Raw genomic sequence first — 21,982 nt, 5'->3', positions numbered from 1 at the left:
TGTGTAAACTTAAAAAATTGTCCAGGTCCTTGATGTCATGGACAGCAAGTACTCTTGCTTCTGGACCTCCATTCAGCTTGATGTAGATTTTACAGTTGGATCTCCAAGTTCCCTGGATTTTTCCCTGCTTTCTCAAGTCGCGTGCTTTCTTGGCGATTCCAGCATTACGTTTTGTGAGATGCTCATTCATGTACACATTTGTTCCCTTCAGCTTCTTTCCCTGTCTCAGCAATGCCATTTTAGATTTTCTGTTTACAAGTTTCACGAGAACGACTGGAGTGGCGTTGTTGTTTCTTCCGTTCAGTGGGATGCATGTTTCGATGGTATTAATGTCAATTTCATTTTCTTTTGATTGCAGAAAGTTGACCACTTGCTGTTCTGCTGAGACCATATCCATTTCATCTGGTTCACCTTCATTATTCACAGCTTTCGCATAGGATCTTGGTTTAATTCGGTGCCCTGTCACGATGATATCATTCATCCGTTTATCCTGATCCATTTCATCTATGATATTCCTCAGCATGTTGTTGTCTTGATAGTGGTTTTAAGTTATGTTATGACGGTGCAGCAATTCTTAGCTGGCATTCCTTAATTGTTCAGTATTGAAATGTAGTTGAAAACATGTCAGTTGTTTCAACTTTAAAACAATACTCAAAGTTAAATGATTACGGAAGCGCTGACAACATATCAATAAATCAATGTCCAAATTGAGAAGTGAATTATATTTATATAGCGCTTTTCTCTAGTGATTAAAAGCGCTTTACATAGTGAAAGCCAATATCTAAGTTAGATTTAAACCAGTGTGGGTGGCACTGGGAGCAGGTGGGGAAAGTGTCTTGCCCAAGGACACAACGGCAGTGACTAGGATGGCTGAAGCGGGGATCGAACCTGGAACACTCACGTTGCTGGCACGGCCACCCTACCCACCGAGCTATACCGCCCCTAGTGAATTATATTTATATAGCGTCTTTCTCTAGTGACTCAAAGCGCTTTTACATTAAATTGTAACAAAATCTACACGTTAACTCAACATGTTGTCTACATCCATGTTCTGTTTAGAAATGATCAGAATGGTGTTTATTTGTATTTCACTAACATTGTGTGGGTTCCTGCAGACATCAGCAGATCTAAATGAATGCTTTTCAATGAAGTGAAGTGAATTATATTTATATAGCACTTTTCTCTCGTGACTCAAAGTGCTTTTACATAGTGAAAGCCAATATCTAAGTTACATTTAAACCAGTGTGGGTGGCACTGGGAGCAGGTGGGTAAAGTGTCTTGCCCAAGGACACAACGGCAGTGACTAGGATGGTGGAAGAGGGGATCGAACCTGGAACCCTCAAGTTGCTGGCACCGCCACTCTACCAACCGAGCTATACCGCCCCAATGACCTGCGGAAACCCTCATATAAAAACATTGCAGAAATCACACATGAATACCTTAAGAGAAGGAAACGCGCGATTGCAGCTATTTGGGATACAACACATCTCAGACGGCAACATAGCAATGTTGAGCGACGGTTTTGGATAACGCTTGACAGAACGGCAGCCTGGTGGGCATACTTGCCAACCTTGAGACCTCCAATTCCGGGAGGTGGGGGGGCGGGGCGTGGTCGGGGGGGCGTGGTTAAGAGGGGAGGGGTATATTTACAGCTAGAATTCACCAAGTATATATAAGAAATACTTGACTTTCAGTGAATTCTAGCTATATATATATATATATATATATATATATATATAAGAGAAATACTTGAATTTCAGTGTTCATTTATTTACACATATACACACACACACAACACTCATCTACTCATTGTTGAGTTAAGGGTTGAATTGTCCATCCTTGTTCTATTCTCTGTCACTATTTTTCTAACCATGCTGAACACCCTCTCTGATGATGCATTCTGCTTCGTCTCCTTGTTGTGTGCGCAGTTGTGCACTGCACTCTCTAAAAGCCGTAGATGTTATTGTCACATATGCATGTACAGCAGATGGCAGTATTGTCCTGTTTAAGAGTGTCACAACATTGCTGTTTACGGCAGACAAACTACTTTACGGTAGACGAAAATGTGAAAGCTGTTGTTGTGTGTTGTTACCGCGCTGGGAGGACGTTATGGTCCGCATGGAGCTGGAGAGGGCGTGGCCTCCAGCTCCGCCTGAATTTCGGGAGATTTTCGGGAGAAAATTTGTCCCGGGAGGTTTTCGAGCGAGGCGCTGAATTTCGGGTGTCTCCCAGAAAATCTGGGAGGGTTGGCAAGTATGCTGGTGGGATATGTTTGTCGACGCGTGTGTTGTGTCAGAGGAATGGCAAGAGAACTTTTGAGTGTCCAGGTCAGCTGTGATTCTACTTAGCGGAAAACTTCGTCCATTTGTCGAAGGAGAATGCGGATGTGATAAAAAAGGCAGCATGTGCTTTGTATTACCTGGCCATCAAGGGAAGACTACAGAAAACAGTGAATGTTTTTGGACTGGCAAAGCAGATTGTATCAGTTATTGTCCGCCTTGTATGTCGTGGATTCAACAACTAGGTCCAGAGTATATAAAGTTTGCTAAAAAGTTGTTTACTTTCACATGTCCATTAAATATTTGATTAATTTATGACGGCTCAGGTGTGATACACTACAATAGGGCCCCACAGCACACTGGATTCCAGTTAACAGATACCGTATTTTTCGGAGTATAAGTCGCACCGGAGTATAAGTCGCACCTGCCGAAAATGCATAATAAAGAAAGAAAAAAACATTTATAAATCGCACTGGAGCCCGGCCAAACTATGAAAAAAACTGCGACTTATAGTCCGAAAAATACGGTAAGTTAAATGTAATTGAAGAACTTGCACACAAAGCAACTATGACGTGCGTACTAGGTCGCGTTGCGCCGGCGGACACGAGGGGGTCTTAAACGACCATTGTGTGTGTGTGTGGACAAGGATAAGGTTAGGTGGGATTTACCCTGGATAACCTTAGCCCGGCTTAGTGTACAAAGGGGCCTTTGTAGCATTAATCAGAGTCTGAAAAAAAATGTCACGGCCAAAAAGGAGAGGACTTAAACAGACATACTTGCCAACCCTCCCAAATTTTCCGGAAGACTCCTGAATTTCAGTGCCTCTCCCGAAAATCTCCCGGAACAACCATTCTCCCGAAAATCTCCCAATTTCCAGCCGGACAACTATATTGGGGGCGTGCCTTAAAGGCACTGCCTTTAGCGTCCTCTCTCACCTGAAAAGGAGACTATTATATATGTCTCTGTTATCCATAGGTTTATCTATAACCCATAACACAGTGGCCGAATGGATATAGTCACTCATGAACAGTCAGAGAAGCACGAAGGCGGCGGCAACGCAGTATTATGGGCCGCCTTGCAAGCAACATTCCGTTCTCATTTGCGGATGTTTTCAACAAATCCGTGAAGGATATGTTCCCGGATTCAGAGATCGCTCGCCAGTCCTCAAATGGCAGAACAAAAGCTACTCAAATAGTGAAAGGTAAGTGTTTTTTGTTTTGTTTTTCAAAGTAAGCAGCAAGTACAGTACAGTTAGTAGAACAACTGTGTTTTCATTACTGTATATATATATATATATATATATATACATATGTTGTGTACATACATCTACTGATGCTTAGTCTGGACACATCCTCAGTGACCTCTTGGATTCACCGGGCGTTTCGGGTCTCTCAACTGGTCATACGCCCTCCTCCAAGCGACCCAACCGGGGGTGATCAAATCCCCCGGCTTGTGTCCAGACGGCTCGCTAGCTACCATGACTCCAAGGATCTCCTCTTTTGAGCCACAACCATCTCGAGGCCCTTTCCGCCGCTTCGGTGGTACTGCGGATGGCTCTCCTCTTTCTCTCTCCATCGATGCCCAAACTGCTGAAGGCAATGACCAAGGAACGGGCTGCAAATCCTCTACATCCAACCTCCACAGGGAAACACCTTGCTCTCCAACCAGCCTGCTGACAGTCGCTGACCAGTCCTGCATACTTGGAGAGCTTCCTCTCGAAGGCTTCTTCCAGGCGATCTTCCCACGGGACTGTCAGCTCCAGCAGCACAGCTTGTTTGGTGGACTCAGACACAAGGACAATGTCTGGTCGCAGGGTGGTGACTGCGATATGGCTGGGGAACTTCAGCTGGTTTTCAAGGTCCACCAACAACTGCCAGTCTTTTGCAGACGTCAGGATGCCTGCTGATGTTTTCCTAGCAGGAGTTGGCGTGTCCCCAGCTCTGACAAAGGCGATGGTTTTCTTGGAGGGGTGGAATTGTTTTGCCCATGCCAGTCCTGTGCTAATGGCTTCAGCGATGGTCTTCAGGACTTGGTCATGCCTCCACCTGTACCTTCCATCTCCAAGTGCCTTTGTACAGCAACTGAGGGTGTGTTCCAGGGTTCCTCGCTTGGAGCACAGTGGGCATGCTGATGTCTCTGCTATGCCCCATGTGTGCAAGTTTGAAGGGCTTGGGAGCACATCATATACTGCCTGGATGAGAAATTTGATGCGTTGCGGCTCGGCTTTCCAAAGCTCAGCCCAGGTCACTCTCCTCTCAACCGCATTCTCCCATCTTGTCCAAGCTCCCTGTTGCTTCATTCCAACAGCCTTGCAGGTTCTTGTCTCCTCCACTGCCGCTCTCACCTCATCCTGAACAAAACGTCGGCCTTCCTTCCCCCTAGTGTTCAGTTGGGGAGTTGGAAAGGACCCTAGCCCAGCTCGACCCCGTGTAACTGCTCCAACCAGGCTCCTATGTCGCAGCCTTGCATCTGCCTCTTGAACTGCTTCCTCTGCCCTCCATTTCCTGCCAGTCCTCACTTGGATCCCTGCTTTGGCCACCTTCGGATCACTTGAGTCCCTGTACTGTACCACTTCTCTGGCTCTAGTTACCTTAAATTCCTCCTCCAAGGATTTGAAAGGCAACTGCAGTTTGTTGCTGTTCCCGTAGAGTGCAATGCTACTCAGGCTCTTAGGTAGTCCCAGCCATCTCCGGAGGTGGTTGCTGACCCTCCGCTCTAGGATCTCAACTGTCGAGATGGGGAACGAGTAGATGAGGAGGGGCCACAGGATCCTGGGAAGAATGCCATGCTGGTAAATCCAGGCTTTAAACTTCCCAGGTAAGCCTGACTTGTCCACGGATTTCAGCCAGCCATCCAACTCAGCGCATGTTGACTGGATGGATGTTGTGTCTCTCAAAGAGCAGTCAAAAACCTTGCCCAAGCTCTTGACTGGCTTCTCTGAGATAGTTGGAATGGCCGTGCCTGAGATGTTAAACCGGAACTTGTCCTCCACCTTACCCTTCTTCAGCACCATATAAGAAATACTTTAATTTCAGTGAATTCTAGCTATAAATATACCCCGCCCCAGCCCACCCCCCACCCCCTCAATCTCCCGAATTCGGAGGTCTCAAAGTTGGCAAGTATGTAAACAGGTGCCTTGAGGAACACCTCAGTTATGTAAATCACAAGTTTGGGCATCGGTGTTCTGTGTTTGCCAGCAAGGTTAAATTAGCGATGCAAGGATCTGTCAATGTGTTTACAGCGCTCCAAGTTTCTCCAAACAACAGGAGCACTAGTCATACCAAAGACTATAAAAATGGGACCCATTACCTCCCTGCTTGGCACTCAGCATCAAGGGTTGGAATTGGGGGTTAAATCACCAAAAATGATTCCCGGGCGCGGCCACCGCTGCTGCTCACTGCTCCCCTCACCTCCCAGGGGGTGATCAAGGGTGATGGGTCAAATGCAGAGAATAATTTCGCCACACCTAGTGTGTGTGTGTGTGACAATCATTGGTACTTTAACTTTAACTTTAACTCTTGTGTTTTTAGGAATTTTTGAACTGAACTCGGGTTGATCCTTTGATCACTTTGTTTGGTTAAACCAGTTTATATTGAGATATCAAAATAAAAATGATTTCATCGTCACTTTTATTACTGAAATATCCACAAGTCTTTGAGGATTACAATCACGGTACGAACCAACGCGGATGCCGTTTAAATCAATCAATCAATCAATGTTTACTTATATAGCCCTAAATCACGAGTGTCTCAAAGGGCTGCAAAAGCCACAACGACAAACACACACTGAAATGTTCTCAACCACTCAGACGACACGTAGAAAGTGAGTATTATGTGGCAGTTTTCTTCCTCACACTGCAAAAAGTCAAGTGTTCACAAACAAGAAAAAAAAAATACAAAAATGAGGGGTATTTTATTTGAACTAAGCAAAATTATCTGCCAATAGAACAAGAATATTCTTGTTTGTCAAGACTTTCCAAAACAAGTAAAATAAGCTAACCTCAATGAACCAAAAAATACCTTAAAATAAGTACATTCTCATTAATAACAAGTGCACATTTCTTGGTAGAAAAAAAAAAGATACCTTTTTGCTCAATATGTTGAAGAATATTTTTAAATGAAGTAAATGCTAGTGCCATTATTTTGACATGATTTTTTTTATGCTTGAAATAAGAAATTATTACTTTAAAAAAGTAGTTTTATACTTGTGAGTGTTGATGACACAGCTTTGCAACAGTTGATGTTCTAGTTTCAAGCATAGGTCATCAAATCTCAGTTACAAGCTATAATATCTTACTGGGATCATTTAGAACCAAAACCCTTAAAACAAGTAAAACACTCTAACATAAAATCTGCTTAATGAGAAGAATTCTCTTATCAGACAGAAAATAAGCAAATATCATCCTTATTTGAGATATTTCATCTTACCGGTACTTAAATTTCAGTTTTTTGCAGTGTCATGCAGCAAAACACCACAAAATGACCAGAGTCGCCCTCTGGTGTTGAGGAAGCACATTGCCCACTGGACTCAGAGACACTTCAACTATGGCTGCGATCTGATTGACATGCCCTATCTCTTCCATGTTCACACACACACACACACACACACACACACACACACACACACACACACACACACACACACACACACACATTGGAGGTCAAGGTGCATTGAGGCCTGTGGAAGAGGGCCTCTTGGAAGTGTTGCCTTGCATTCCAGCAGCAGGAGGAGGGGTCTTGTGTATGTAGAGAAAAGGAGGGATTGAGGTTGACAGAAAGATAGAGAGAGAGAGAGAGAGAGTGTAGAGCGTTGGGGGTCGTATTATCTTTTTCCGTCTCGCAAGCTGGTTTCCTTCCACTCGGCCAACGACAAGTCAACCTGAAGCCGCTTTGGCCTTTTCACTTTCTTTCCTCGCTCCCTCGTGTGCTTCCTCCTTTCCTTTTCTTTCCTCCATTCCTTTCCTCCTTTCGTCCTCGACTTGTCTCGCCTACTCCCCCCCCCAAGTAAGAGGATCACTTTGTTTCCGTCGCCGTCCCGCGTGGACGAGAGGACCGCGTCCGAGCAGATACTGATGGGGGTGCACAGCTGCACCACCGGCGCCCCCATCTCCTCTTGGGTAAGAGGGGGGCGGGATTAAAGAGGGGGGAAGAAATATGGAAGTTGGACAAAAGAGGACACTTGGACACTTTCATTCCCAGTTTTCGAATGCTGGAAAATTGATGGTAAGTTTTTCTATGTCACTTTTTTTTTTTTTTTTTTTTGCAATTTTTGACTTCAAGTTTACTTTTATCCTGCTGAGAGCCAGCGTCCTCTGCAGTGGACATTTGTGCTTTGCATAACAGGACTGTCTTTGGCTCCAAGTTTGTCAACTCTATGACAAAGAAATAGAGAACGGGGGGGGGGCGCGATGTCTACTACAGTAGACATTTCATTTTTGCATAACAACGCTATTTTCCCACCGCAAGTTTTGAAACTCTGACGAAGAAATATAGCAAAAACAAATGTCTACCACAGTGGACATTGTGTTTTGCATAACAAGATCATCTTTTGCTCCATATTTTCACAGGGACAAAAAATAGCTCAAAAACAAATGTCCACATGTGTAGACGTTTGCATTTTGCATAATTTTACCCCCAAAATGTGCAACTCTGACAAAAAAAAAAAATAGCTCCAAAAGAAACGTCCACTACAGTGGACATTTGTGGTTTGCATAATAGGGCTATTCCCCTCCTCCTCCCCCAGCCCCCCCACCACCACCACACAACAGGAAAAAACATTTGCTTTTTCATAGGGAAGGCTAACTTTATTTCTCCAAAATGTTAAACCCTGGCAAAGAAACAACAAAAAAACCTAAATATCCACTGCAGTGGACATCTAGGTTTTGCATAACAAAGCTATTTTCCCACAAAAAGTTTTCAAGCTTTGACAAAGAAATATGCCAAAAACAAATGTCTACCACTGTGGACATTGTGTTTTGCATAACAAGATAATATTTTGCTCCCTATTTTCACAATGACAAAAAATAGCTCAAAACAAAAATTTGCATTTTGCATAATAGGTATTAGTATTAATAGCTAGTTTACCCCTATTTAACTCTGACAAAGAAATAGCCCCAAAAGAAATGTCTACTACGGTGGACATTTGTGTTTTTCATAAAAGGGATATCCCCCCCCACACCCCCACCACCACCACCACCACACAACAGGAAACAAGCATTTGCTTTTTCATAGGAAGGCTAATTTTATTTCTCCAAAATGTTAAACCCTAGCAAAGAAAAAACAAAAAACATAAATGTCCACTACAGTGGACATTTATGTTTTGCGTAACTGGGCTAGTACCCCATCAAATCAAATAAAAAAGAAAGACATATACCAAAAATAAATGTGTGTTTTGCATAACAGGGCTATTCCCTCCGCTCCCAACAAAAAAATAAAAATACAGAGCCAAAACGTACGTCCATTGCAGTGGACATTTGTGTTTTGCCTTTCAGGGCCATTACCCTCACCAAATTTATTTTTAAACTCTGACAAATAAATAGTCAAAAACAAATGTTCACCAAAGTAGACTTTATTAGTCAGCTATTTTAGTTTTGCATATAAGAACTATCCCCCCCGAACCCACCCACCACCACCACAAAACAGGAAACAAACATTTGTTTTTTCATTTGAAGGCTTATTTTATTTATCCAAAATGTTAAACCTTAGCAAAGAAAAAAACAAAAAAACATAAATGTCCACTGCAGTGGACATTTATGTTTTGCGTAACTGGGCTATTACCCATCCATCCATCCATTTTCTACCGCTTGTCCCTTTTGGGGTCGCGGGGGGCGCTGGAGCCTATCTCAGCTGCATTCGGGCGGAAGGCTGTGTACACCCTGGACAAGTCGCCACCTCATCACAGGGCCAACACAGATAGCCCATCAAATAAAAAAAATAAAAAAATAAATATACCAAAAATAAATGTGTGTTTTGCATAAGAGGGCTATTCCCTCCGCTCCCAACAAAAAAATAAAAATACAGAACCAAAACGTATTTTGAACGTCAATTGCAGTGGACATTAGTGTTTTGCATTTCAGGGCCATTACCCTCACCAAATGTATTTTTAAACTCTGACAAAGAAATAGTCAAAAACAAATGTTCACCAAAGTAGACTTTATTAGTCAGCTATTTTAGCACCCCCAAATGCACAATTCTGACAAATAAAACAATACGTCCACTACAGTAGACATTTGTGTTTTGGATGATAATGCTATCCTCCTCCACTCCATTTTAAAACTCAAACAAGGGAAAAAATAATATTTTTTTCCATAAGAAGGCTAATTTTCTTTCTGGAAATGTTTAAACCCTGCCAAAGAAACAGCAAAAACATTTATTTTTAGATGGATGTCTTGCATAAAAATAGCCCCAAAACAAACATTCACCTCAGTGGAATTTTTATTTATTTTATTTTTTTTGGCATAACAGCACTAATTATGTTTCTAAATGTTTAAACTAAAAAAAAATAAAAAGTCCACTGCATCGAACTCTGGGTCTCAGGAGGTGAAATGCAAGCATCGCGCTTCTAAAATTTGTAAGATTTCACTGCAAAAGCTGCCTTTCAATAACTTCCAATGCACCAACTTGAATATTCATATGCATGATATTTGTGGTGGTTGGATGTACAGTGCAGTACAGTATATGTATGGGAATATTGTAAAAGGTTATTATCACACTGTCGCAGCTCCATTAGAAATGACTGTAGGGCCTGTCATTTCAACAAATGGGACACAATGACGTGTCTACTAATGAGGTTTCATAAAATAGGATGTCAAAAAGTTGTACTCTTGAGTTTCTGTCGATCACAGTGGTTCAATACTTTATCTGTGTATATATATATATATATATATATATATATATATATATATATATATATATATATATATATATATATATACACAATATATATATATATATACACAATACAGGCCAAAAGTCTGGACACACCTTCTCATTTCAATGCGTTTTCTTTATTTTCATGACTATTTACTTCGTAGATTGTCACTGAAGGCATCAAAACTATGACACCTGTGGAGTGAAAACCATTTCAGGTGACTACCTCTTGAAGCTCATTGAGAGAATGCCAAGAGTGTGCAAAACAAAAATCAGAGCAAAGGGTGGCTATTTTGCTGAAACTACAATATAAAACATGTTTTTTAGTTATTTCACCTTTTTTTGTTAAGTACATAACTCCACTCCTTTGATGCCTTCAGTGACAATCTACAATGTAAATAGTCATGAAAATAAAGAAAACACATTGAATGAGAAGGTGTGTCCAAACTTTTGGCCTGTACTGTATGTATCTATGTGTATATATATATATATATATATATATATATATATATATATATATATATATATATATATATATATATATATATATATATATATATATATATATGGCACTGTTGCATTTCATTCTGTAAGCTGCCTGACCTCACGTCCAATTATAGCTTCTCTCTGGTGTCATGCTTGTTATAAATTAGTCTACTTGTTGTCTGCAAGCAGCGAAAGGAAAAGCTCACTTAGTCGCTGTGATTTATTGTTGCCGTGTGAATGAGTGAAGTGTCGTAGGGCGATGAAAAGCAGCTGCTCCCAAAACAATGCGGGGCCGAAACACCAACCGCTGTTGTACTCCCAACATGTCCATCAGCAAGGCAAAGACGCGTTTATGTTTATAAAACACATCACGATAGTCTATAAACATGTATACCATATAGTATAAACATGCATATTATATATCATGAACATATATCTTGTATACTATAAACATGTATAACTGTAGTGGTAGAAGTCTGTAAATATGTACTCTATATGGAGTATCATTGATGATATATGCGCATTGAGTTTAATGTGACCAAAAATATTATGTTAGATAAAACCCCTGCCATGTTTTTAATGATTGATTAGGCCTACTATGCTACTGTATTCTAATGTTGGTCATTAAAATGGTGCTTGGTGAGCCAAGGGTTTTCTGAGGTTTGAAACGCACTGTAGTTTGAACATGTACATTATATACTACAAACACGCATACATATATTCGATAAACATCTATACCATATAGAGCTGACCTGGGCAAAATACGGCCCCCGGGGGCCACATGTAACCCATTAAAATGTTCAATCCGGCTCGCCGGACGGTCAACATAATTTTTTTAGACCTTTAACATCAAAATTGTAGCCGCCATTATGATGTGCAGTGTTGTTTTTAAATGACCGTAAGTCTTGAACTATAGAAAGTATTTCAATGGTTGAAATCTGCGCTTTTGAGTGTCATACGAGTTATGACGGTAATCTACCTCACAGCAGCTCAGACCAGGAACAAAGCAGAGTAGGCGGGGTTTGTTTTCAGAGCAGCCAGCCCCAAAATGCATGTGTCAGGAACAGATGCAGAAGCCAATTTTTACATCAAATGTCTGCATACAAGTGATAACCTATCATATTGGAGGTGTTTTGTTACCTTTTGCATTCATTTTTTGCTGCTTGTTACATTTTTGTTGTGTTTCGCTTGATCTGAGAAGTAAAAGAGGAGCGACCTTCATATGTTGTTAATATTCAGTGTTTTATTGTTCATAGTTAATGTTGTAAATCCCACGTTCTTTATTTTATAGTACGTTTTGGGTGTCCCATTCAGTAAAAAACTGTACAAATCCATTCTGTTTTTTTGAGGTGGTCTGTCATAACCATTTTAGAAGTCTATCGGACATTTGTGACTTTTGGTATTAGTGTTCCTGAAAAAAGGGCCCCAAACACACATACTGTACAGCAGATTTTTTACAGCGAAATGTGTATATATCATTTATACTAGGGGTGTCAAAGGTACGGCCCGCGGGCTGAACAGGTTTTAAGTATAAAAATGAGCCAACATTTTGGAATGAAAGAAACTGCTGTTCTAAATGTGTCCACTAGATGTCACAATAGCAATTCTTTGTATCTTTGTGGATGATGCTACATATGTAAAAAAATAAATAAACCACATGATTTAAGGGCACCAGTCAAGGAAAATGACCAAACTACATAAATAATATCCTGTAATTTGATTTTGATATTATTCTTTTATCTTGATAGATTGAAAATTAACACCAGTGAGTTGACTGATGAACATTATCACGTCATTTATTCAGAAAGTATAAATAACGACAAATAAAGGTAGAATTGTAAGTGTAAAACAAACCCAACAACATTATGATTTGTACATTTTCAGTATGTGCTTGTTCTATTTTTAAACAAAGAAAACAATCTGAAGTTGTCTTTATTTTTAAATTATCGTGCCGTGATTTTACCAGTCCGGCCCACTTGGGAGTAGCTTTTTTTTTTCCATGTGGCCCCCGATTTAAAATGAGTTTGACACCCCTGATTTATACACACAAGCACATTGGCCCCCCCAGACACATTTTTTTCTCTCAATGTGACCCCCGAGTCAAAATATTTGCCCAGCTCTGATATAGAGAGATTTTAACTCCCAGTTATAGTTGAAATATGATGAAATGGACATAAAAATAAGAGTGAACGTATAGTTGTGTTCTTCTCATCATCTGCAGAGGATGTGAATGATGCATCTTGCGATACATTTTTTGACAACCGATATCCGATATGGATATCGGATTAGAACAGCCATGGAGTATATGTACTTGATTCAAGCAAGCGTTGTTTGCATGGTGTTTATTGCTGCTGGAGTCACATCAACATGGATTATAAAAGGACCCGTTGGTTGTGTGTAATGAAATATTGAGAATCTTTATCGACTTGTTACAAGTGTGCTGCTTGCATCCTTAAATTGTCCGTTTTTTTCCTTAGCAGTAAGAATCTTAAAGTCCTCCCGTTTGGATGGCTAACTACATTGATTGGGTTCCATAAAGACTGAACACTACTGGTGCAGGATAAATACTTCTGTGCATTTCCTATCGGACCGAAGCTCTGCGCTTCTTGTCTGGGCCAGTGATGTCATATCTGTCATATATTAGCCAACACCTTATCCAAACTAACACCATACTAGTCTTCATTTGGATCGTTTGTCCTTACCAAGCCAATATTGAAGTACAAACCCTAAAACCAGTGAAGTTGGCACCTTGTGTAATTCGTAAATACAAACCGAATACAATGATTTGCAAATCCCTTTCAACTTATATTAAATTGAATACAGTGTAAAGACAAGATACGTAACATTCCAACTGCAAATATTAGCTCATTTGGAATGTCATGCCTGCAACATGTTTCAGAAAAGCTGGCACAAGTGGCAAAAAAAGACTGAGAAAGTTGAGGAATGCTCATCAAACACTTACGTGGAACATCCCACAGGTGAACAGGCTAATTTGGAACAGGTGGGTGCCATGATTGGGTATAAAAGCAGCTTCCATGAAATGCTCAGTCATTCACAAACAAGGATGGGGCGAGGGTCACCACGTTGTGAACAAATGCTTGAGCAAATTGTCGAACAGTTTAAGAACAACATTTCTCACCGAGCTATTGCAAGGAATTTAGGCATTTCACCATCTACGGTCCGTAATATCATCAAAAGGTACAGAGAATCTGGAGAAATCACTGCACGTAAGCAGCTAAAACCGTGACCTTGGATCCCTCAGGCGGTATTGCATCAAAAAGCGACATCAGTGTGTAAAGGATATCACCACATGGGCTCAGGAACACTTCAGAAAACCACTGTCAGTAACTACAGTTGGTCGCTACATCTATAAGTGCAAATTGAAACTCATCAAATTTATCAACAACACCCATAAAACGCCGGCGGCTTCGCTGGGCCCGAGCTCATCGAAGATGGACTGGTGCAAAGTGGAAAAGTGTTCTGTGGTCTGACGAGTCCACATTGCAAATTGTTTTTTGGAAACTGTGGACGTTGTGTACTCCGGAACAAAGAGGAACATAACCATCCGGACTGTTATAGGCGCAAAGTTGAAAAGCCAGCATCTGTGATGGTATGGGGGTGTATTAGTGCCCAAGACATGAGTAACTTACACATCTGTGAAGGCACCATTAATGCTAAAAGGTACATACAGGTTTTGGAGCAACATATGTTGCCATCCAAGCAACGTTATCATGAACGCCCCTGCTTATTTCAGCAAGTCAATGCCAAGCCACGTGTTACAACAGCGGGGCTTCAAAGTAAAAGAGTGCGGATACTAGACTGGCCTGCCTGTAGTCCAGACCTGTCTCCCTTTGAAAATGTGTGGTGCAATTTTAAGCCAACGGAGACCCTGGACTGTTGAACAACAAGCAAGAATGGAAAATAATTCAACCTGAAAAGCTTCAAAAATTGGTCTCCTCAGTTCCCAAACGTGTTGTTAAAAGGAAAGGCCATGTAACACAGTGGTAAAAATGCCCCTGTGCCAACTTTTTTTTAACGTGTTGCTGCCATTAAATTCTAAGTTAATGATTATTTGCAGAAAAAAATTATGTTTTCCAGTTCAAACAGTAAATATCTTGTCTTTGCAGTCTATTCAATTGAATATAAGTTGAAAAGGATTTGCAAATCATTGCATTCTGTTTTTATTTACGTTTTACACAACGTGCCAACTTCACTGGGTTTGGGTTTTGTACTAAAATAAAATACTATGTCATTAATTTACTGACAGAAGATCAAATTACACACTTGACTGTACTTTTTTAAATTTTACATTTTAATTATTGAATTATTAACTTCTTGATACTTTTAATGCTCTTCTAAGCTGGGTGACAAGATCGATGGCAATTAGTATTATGTATTGTGTGTGTGTGCGTGTGTGTGTGTGTGTGTGAGGTGAAGACGGGTAATGTGGACACAATGGACGAAAGCAAACATTAGCAGGTAGACAAAGGAGGCTCCTCTTGGGGTCACCAGGGGGTCAAACCTTCCTATTGTCTGCTGGAAGTGATCTTAACCCTTTAGAGGTTGTTCTTTGCAATCCTTGAAATTGGAACCTTGAACTTATACTGCAATATCTTATAATTAAAGTTTGTTACGTTTATACAATACATGTAATTTCATTCTAAAATACAATAAATAAATACAAAACATTTAAACGATACATTTCGGCTCCAGTTTGGGTGTTTTTCATGTCGATTTTTAGAGAATAAACCAGACTGGCAGTATAAGGTGACTGAAGTATGTATATTTTAAGCATACACATGCAAACATGAAGTATGATAATATGATGTTGTTCGGCCTGCGTTTATTAGCTGGTTTAGTAATTGTCAAATATTACATATTTACTTGCATAGCATTCAAATGATATCCTTATATCATAAATATAACCTGTATAAAGTATTTTTTTCCTTTTATAGTGTTAATTATTATTTTCTTACTTTCTTTCATTACATGTTTATTTTTGTCCTTATTTTTGTTTATTGTGATTCTCGCAAAATAAACATACATTTATTTCTCCTTTCAACTCAATATTAACAATTTTTTCACATATTCAACTACCTTGTAGCGCAGTATAAGTCGCACCTGCCGAAAATGCACAATAAATAAGGAAAAAAACATATATAAATCGCACTGGAGCCCGGCCAAACTATGAAAAAAACTGCGACTTATAGTCCGAAAAATACGGTACTCAAAAGGTTGTTTTTTTTACCTGACGGTACGTGTTTATGTGTATTTGGGGTCTGCATAAGTCCTGAACATTTGAAATCAAGGGACCACTCCTTATGCATCAGTCGGTGACGTCTCCGCGCTCCGACGTGTTTACATGCAAGAGGATCCCCTGCTGGCCCCACTGTGGACTGGACTCTCACATTATTAACAGCATCCATTGCCCCGGTCACCCAAAGGGGGGTCCCCACATCTGCGGTCCCTTCCCAGGTTTCTCATTGTGCCCATTGGGTTGAGTTTTTTCTTGCCCTGATGTGGGATCTGAGCCGCCGATGTCGTTGTGGCTTGTGCAGCCCTTTGAGACATTTGTGATTAAGGGCTATATGAGTAAACTCTGATTGATTGATTGAAACTGTGGAGGCATTGCAAAAAGAGACATTTATAAAACAATCTTGCCTTCCTTCCTACTATTGTTCAAGTGTGATTGTCCATATATGGTAGACATTTACCCAAACATCCTTCCATGATTTAGCCAATTTAAATTGACGTAAAACGGGCTGAGCTCCAACATCATGTCGACGATGAAACTTGATGAAGGAAAATACTCTTTGTTTGCTTTAACCAGCGTGAGTCACTACACTAACTTTCAGCCTCATCTGAAGTAAAACATGCCTTACTTTTAACTTTTATGATTGGTGGCAATGTGACCTTCATCTGTGAGGAAGTTGCTTGGAGTGTGTGCAAAGAAGAGTCCTGCTAAAACCTCAAACTTTTACTAGGCTGTCCATATTCTGAAATTGCAAAAAGAGGACACATACTGCCAAGGCGGGCAGCACGCCGGGACTAGGTGAAAATTTGCCAATGATACTCGAACTTGCTTTATAAATAATATATTTATTTGAATAAAGCATTTTTCTCCTCTGTTCACGGCAGTGTTGGCGCTAGGAATTTTCAAAATGGGGTCCCAGGGATCCCATCAGGTCATAAAAATGGGGTACCACAGTAAAATTTTGGGGTCCCACTTTTTGTAAGCGTTTTGAAAACAAATGATAAATGGATGCATTATCCTGTTATATCTCACATTCTATATTGTGTTTTGGAAAAATGTTGTCATAAATCGCAACTTAGATTCAATATCCCTCTTCAAATCAAGACTCAAAACACACCTATTCCTGACTGCCTATTCATTGTAATCATCTTTTCTTCTCTATCTTCGTTGTTGTTGTTGTTGTTTTTATCCAATTAGATTTTATTGTTGTGATTTTGTACGGTGTCCTTGAGTGCCCAGAAAGGCGCCTTATAAATAAAATGTATTTTTATTATTATTATTATTATTATTATTATAAATGTTACTTCATTCATTAAAAAAAATTATTAAAAAAAGAAGTAGAAAATGGATGGTTGGATGGAAAACACATTTTTAAAAGTATGTTTTTGGGGTGGAGGAGTCTGATCTGGTGCTAGTTAGCTTGAATCTAACAGCTAGCCGGTCTCCATCCTGGAACAATGTGGATCCAGCGGGAGATAAAAGTGAAGTTTTCATGGACTCACAAAGACTAAAACAAGTCATTTACTGGAAACTTGGCACAGGATGAAGTTAAAAAGGTTGACTTTACACTCACCTTAGTGTTTACCATCAAGTCTTTCTTTTGACAGCACCTCGCGCTAAACTTGTCCCAGTGCAAACCGAGGAAGTGTTTGTCATTGACAAAACTTTCGGCCAATCAAAAGTTACGACCAATAAAAACGCAATAACGGGGGCGGAAATGTGATCCGGCAAATATAAACAAAACACTGGCGGAAAGCAATAATTGAGACAATAAAAAAACAAGCAAGCCGGGCGGTAGGTAAAAAAAAAGTAAAAAAGTCCTTTCTGATTTCAATGCTTAAAAAGACACAAAAAGTGCGGTAACGCCAACACTGCTTGACAGTACAACAAAATAAGTCACACTTATATTCTGTAACTGTGTGGAATGCTAAAACACCCTCTTTACAATGTCTTCTCCTTTTCCAGGTCGCACAAAAGTACTCTTTCAATTTAGCAGACGAGCTCTCGCCCTGCACAGCTGTTTTGTGCTTTGTAGTGTCGATATGGACTTGTAGATCTTTGGCCCCTGTATTTGCCACAGATACATACGTTCCTGCTTTGCACACAGTGCATTCTGCTTCCCATGTGTCACGGCCAGGACGAAAACACAAATACTTTTTCCGCAAATCATCCGTGAAGTTGTATTTACGTTTCGGCATTTCTTGTTTTCATGTCTGTCTCTCCACTCACTAGCTCTCTCGCTCTCTGTCTCTGCCCCTCCCTCACGAAGGTTTCTGCGTGTGCACACCTTCACAGTTTGTTTTGTTTAACCCCTTCTTAACTTAACCCTAGATGTACATTGAAAATACACGCAACCCTAACTCAAAATGCCGGACATTTGAGGCATTTAAGAAACCCCGCCCGGACACCCCCGCAGAAGAGGACATGTCCGGGGAAAAGAGGATGTATGGTCAGCCTGCTTTTACAAAAAGATGGATTTTCCAAAAAACTATGTTTAATGGCGCAGTCGGTGACTACTGTTTATGGCAATGGCAGAGACACTGAGACGGCTAGAAATGTGTGAATGATACGTTAGCATTGTTAGCTCCATTTGTTGTGTAGCTAGCTTAGCTTTATAATATAAGACAATAGCGTTCCCGTCTTAAAAACGACTTTTAGTTGGATCAGTGCCTACTGTGTTTGGTTGGCAATGGACCAGTTAGTAATATATTGCGTTGTTACGTTCCTGATGTCGCTCGTAGCGTGGTTTACTCAACTGCAGCCGGCTTGAGCCTCCATCGTTTACAAGTGTTCAAAGCAGCAGCAGTGAAAGTATTTACATGATATAGAATAGAAACACATTTTACTGTCAATAAACACATGGATATGTCCAGGGTTTAGCATTGGAGAGATACAGACTCTGTAGATCAGAGGTGTCAAACTCATTTATAAAGGGGGTCACATGGAGAAAAATCTACTCCCAAGTGGGCCGGACTGGTAAAATCACGGCACGATAACTTAAAAATAAACACAACTTCAGATTGTTTTCTTTGTTTAAAAAAAGAACAAGCTGAAAATGTATAAATCATAATGTTGTTGGTTTTTTTTTACACTTACATGTTGCGGTTAATAGTATTCTACCTTTATTTGTCGTTATTTATACTTTCTGAATAAATTATTTATTCATTTATTTATTTATTCATTATTTATTTATAAATGTGTTCATTTTCAATCTATCAAGATAAAAACATTATATCAAATTACAGGATATTATTAATGTAGTTTGCTCATTTTCCTAGACTAATGTACTAACATAATGTGGTTTATTTATTTTTAACATGTGTAGCATCATCTACAAAGATACAAAGAATTGCTATTGCGACATCTAGTGGACACAATTAGAACAGCAGTTTCTTTCATTCAAACATTTCGGCTCATTTTTATACTTAGCAAACTCATCCCGCGGGCTGGATAAAATCTGTTCACGGGCCTAAGCCGGCCCGCGGGCCGTACGTTTGATACCCCTGCTGTAGAGGTTTTACCCTTTCTGTATAGTTGCAGACCTGCAGCCTGTGACATCTGCTACCTTTCTCTCCGGCCGCTAAGTCTCCTTATCGCACCGACAAAAAAAAAGACGGTGAGCCCTTTGATCTCACTATATCAGTTAGAATGTTGTGTTGTGGTCAAAGTCACTTAAAACAGATGGCTGGTGCTGGTCATCAGTGTCCAAAGTGCACAATAAAAGCTCGAAAACTAAAAAACTACAGAACATTTCTGCCGAACCGGGGGGGCAGCGTGAGGGTGTGTGGTGAGGAGGGGTTCATTTGCATCTAACAACTCCGGCTTACAAATACTGTAGGTCTGTAAAACATCTATGTACATTTTCCATCAAAGAACCATCATGGCATGTTATGTAGACCAAAATGAACATTTTTGCACAAGGCCTATAAATGCTTTAAAATGTAATATCGGAAATTATCGGTATCGTTTTTTTAATTATGGGTATCATTTTTTTTTTGCTTGGTTTTTTTTGTTGTTTTTTTTTTTTATTAAATCAACATAAAAAACACAAGATAGACTTAGACTTAGACTTCCTTTTTATTGTCATTCAAATTTGAACTTTACAGCACAGATAAGAACGAAACGTCGTTACATAAGCTCATGGTAGTGCAGGATAAAAAAGCAATAAGGTGCATATATAAATAAATAAATAAATATATATAAATAATAGGGCAGCACGGTGGAAGAGGGGTTAGTGCATCTGCCTCACAATACGAAGGTCCTGAGTAGTCTTGGGTTCAATCCTGGGCTCGGGATCTTTCTGTGTGGAGTTTGCATGTCCTCCCCGTGACTGCGTGGGTTCCCTCCGGGTACTCCGGCTTCCTCCCACTTCCAAAGACATGCACCTGGGGATAAGTTGATTGGCAACACTAAATTGGCTCTAGTGTGTGGATGTGAGTGTGAATGTTGTCCGTCTATCTGTGTTGGCCCTGCGATGAGGTGGCGACTTGTCCAGGGTGTACCCCGCCTTCCGCCCGATTGTAGCTGAGATAGGCTCCAGCGCCCCCCGCGACCCCAAAGGGAATAAGCGGTAGAAAATGGATGGATGGATGGATATAAATAATATATATATAAAATAAATAAATATATATAAATATATATAAATAACTAAATAGATTACTGTACAGATAAATATATTGCACTTTTCTACATGCGTCCACGTTTATGGATGTATGTTATATTGTCTTTTTTCATTCCAGCGAGTTAATCCATTTTGGGGGGAGTTGAGGGGATAATTTAATTATGATGCGTTCAAGAGTCACTTGAACGCACTTGTAAGATACACTTACAATTAGTACACCAACCCAAAAAACCTCCCTCCCCCATTTACACTCATTCACACTCATTCACACAAATGGGTTGTTTCTTTCTGTTATTAATATTCTGGTTCCTACAATATATATCAATACAGTCTGCAAGGGATACAGTCCGTAAGCACACATGATTGTGCGTGCTGCTGGTCCACTAATAGTACTAACCTTTAACAGTTCATTTTACTAATTTTCATTAATTACTAGTTTCTATGTAACTGTTTTTATATTGTTTTACTTTCTTTTTTTATTCAAAAAAATGTTTTTAATTAATTTATCTTATTTTATTTTATTAATTTTTTTAAAAAGGACCTTATCTTCACCATACCTGGTTGTCCAAATTAGGCATAATAATGTGTTAATTCCACAACTGTATGTATCTGTATCGGTTGATATCGGTTTCGGTAATTAAGTTGGACAATATCGGAATATCGGATATCGGCAAAAAGCCACTTTCGGACATCCCTACTGAAGATGACTCATTCGAGTAACAGGACTGAAAGGAACAGGAGTGAGTTTATGGCATAGAATTAGCGAATACATGAAATATAGCCACATGACATTTATGTCAATATTATGTTGACACTAGACACATCACAGTGATTCAACAAAATATTGTATTTGAAAAATAAACCGATAACATCAAAACATACTTCAAGCTGAAAGTAACAGGAGTGAGTTTAGTACATGAAAAATAGCCATATTTTATTTATACAGATAGCATTTTGTTATTAAGGAGGAGCTTTATTATCACTTTTACACCCAAAAATAGATTGCAAGAAAAGGTTTGCGTCAAGAATCGTGTTACCCCAAGAATCGGAATCAAATAAAAATAGTGAGTTGTTGTATGATTCACATCCCTATTAAATATTGTGTTTTAAGATAAGTCCCTCTTTATTTTGCGGGAATGTCACGGTTGCAGTTGAAAATGTAAAAGAGACAGTTTTTTTTGTTTATTTTTAAAAGCATAAATATCATGCGGTTGTTTTTCATACATTTGCTAATTCTATGCTAAAAAAAATAAATCACAATTCGGATGTCAGAACCACTAATATTTTTCCACACAGAATTGATACTTAATTGGGGGTTGAATCACCAAAGAATTATTCCCGGGCGCGGCCACCGCTGCTGCTCACTGCTCCCCTCACCTCCCAGGGGGTGAACAATGGGATGGGTCAAATGCAGAGGTTAATATTAAGAACCCTAGTGTGCGTGTGACTATCAGTGGTACTTTAAAAAAATGTT

At 39.9% G+C, this 21,982-nt stretch overlaps 1 long non-coding RNA gene across 1 annotated transcript in view; it reads left to right on the top strand.

Annotated features, from left to right (window-relative positions):
- Positions 1-7,096: 7,096 nt before the first annotated feature.
- The window catches only part of LOC133608028 (uncharacterized), a 160,159-nt gene continuing 145,273 nt past the window's right edge, over positions 7,097-21,982 (top strand). Inside the window, exon 1 of the long non-coding RNA XR_009815482.2 lies at positions 7,097-7,501. This is a non-coding gene — a long non-coding RNA (uncharacterized lncRNA). The remainder of the gene's footprint in view (positions 7,502-21,982) is intronic.

This window comes from Nerophis lumbriciformis, linkage group LG09, assembly GCF_033978685.3.
Source record: "Nerophis lumbriciformis linkage group LG09, RoL_Nlum_v2.1, whole genome shotgun sequence".
In the NCBI taxonomy this organism is placed as follows: Eukaryota; Metazoa; Chordata; class Actinopteri; order Syngnathiformes; family Syngnathidae; genus Nerophis; species Nerophis lumbriciformis.
The sequence above is the reverse complement of the archived record's forward strand: the minus strand, read 5'-3'. Positions and strand labels throughout refer to the sequence as shown.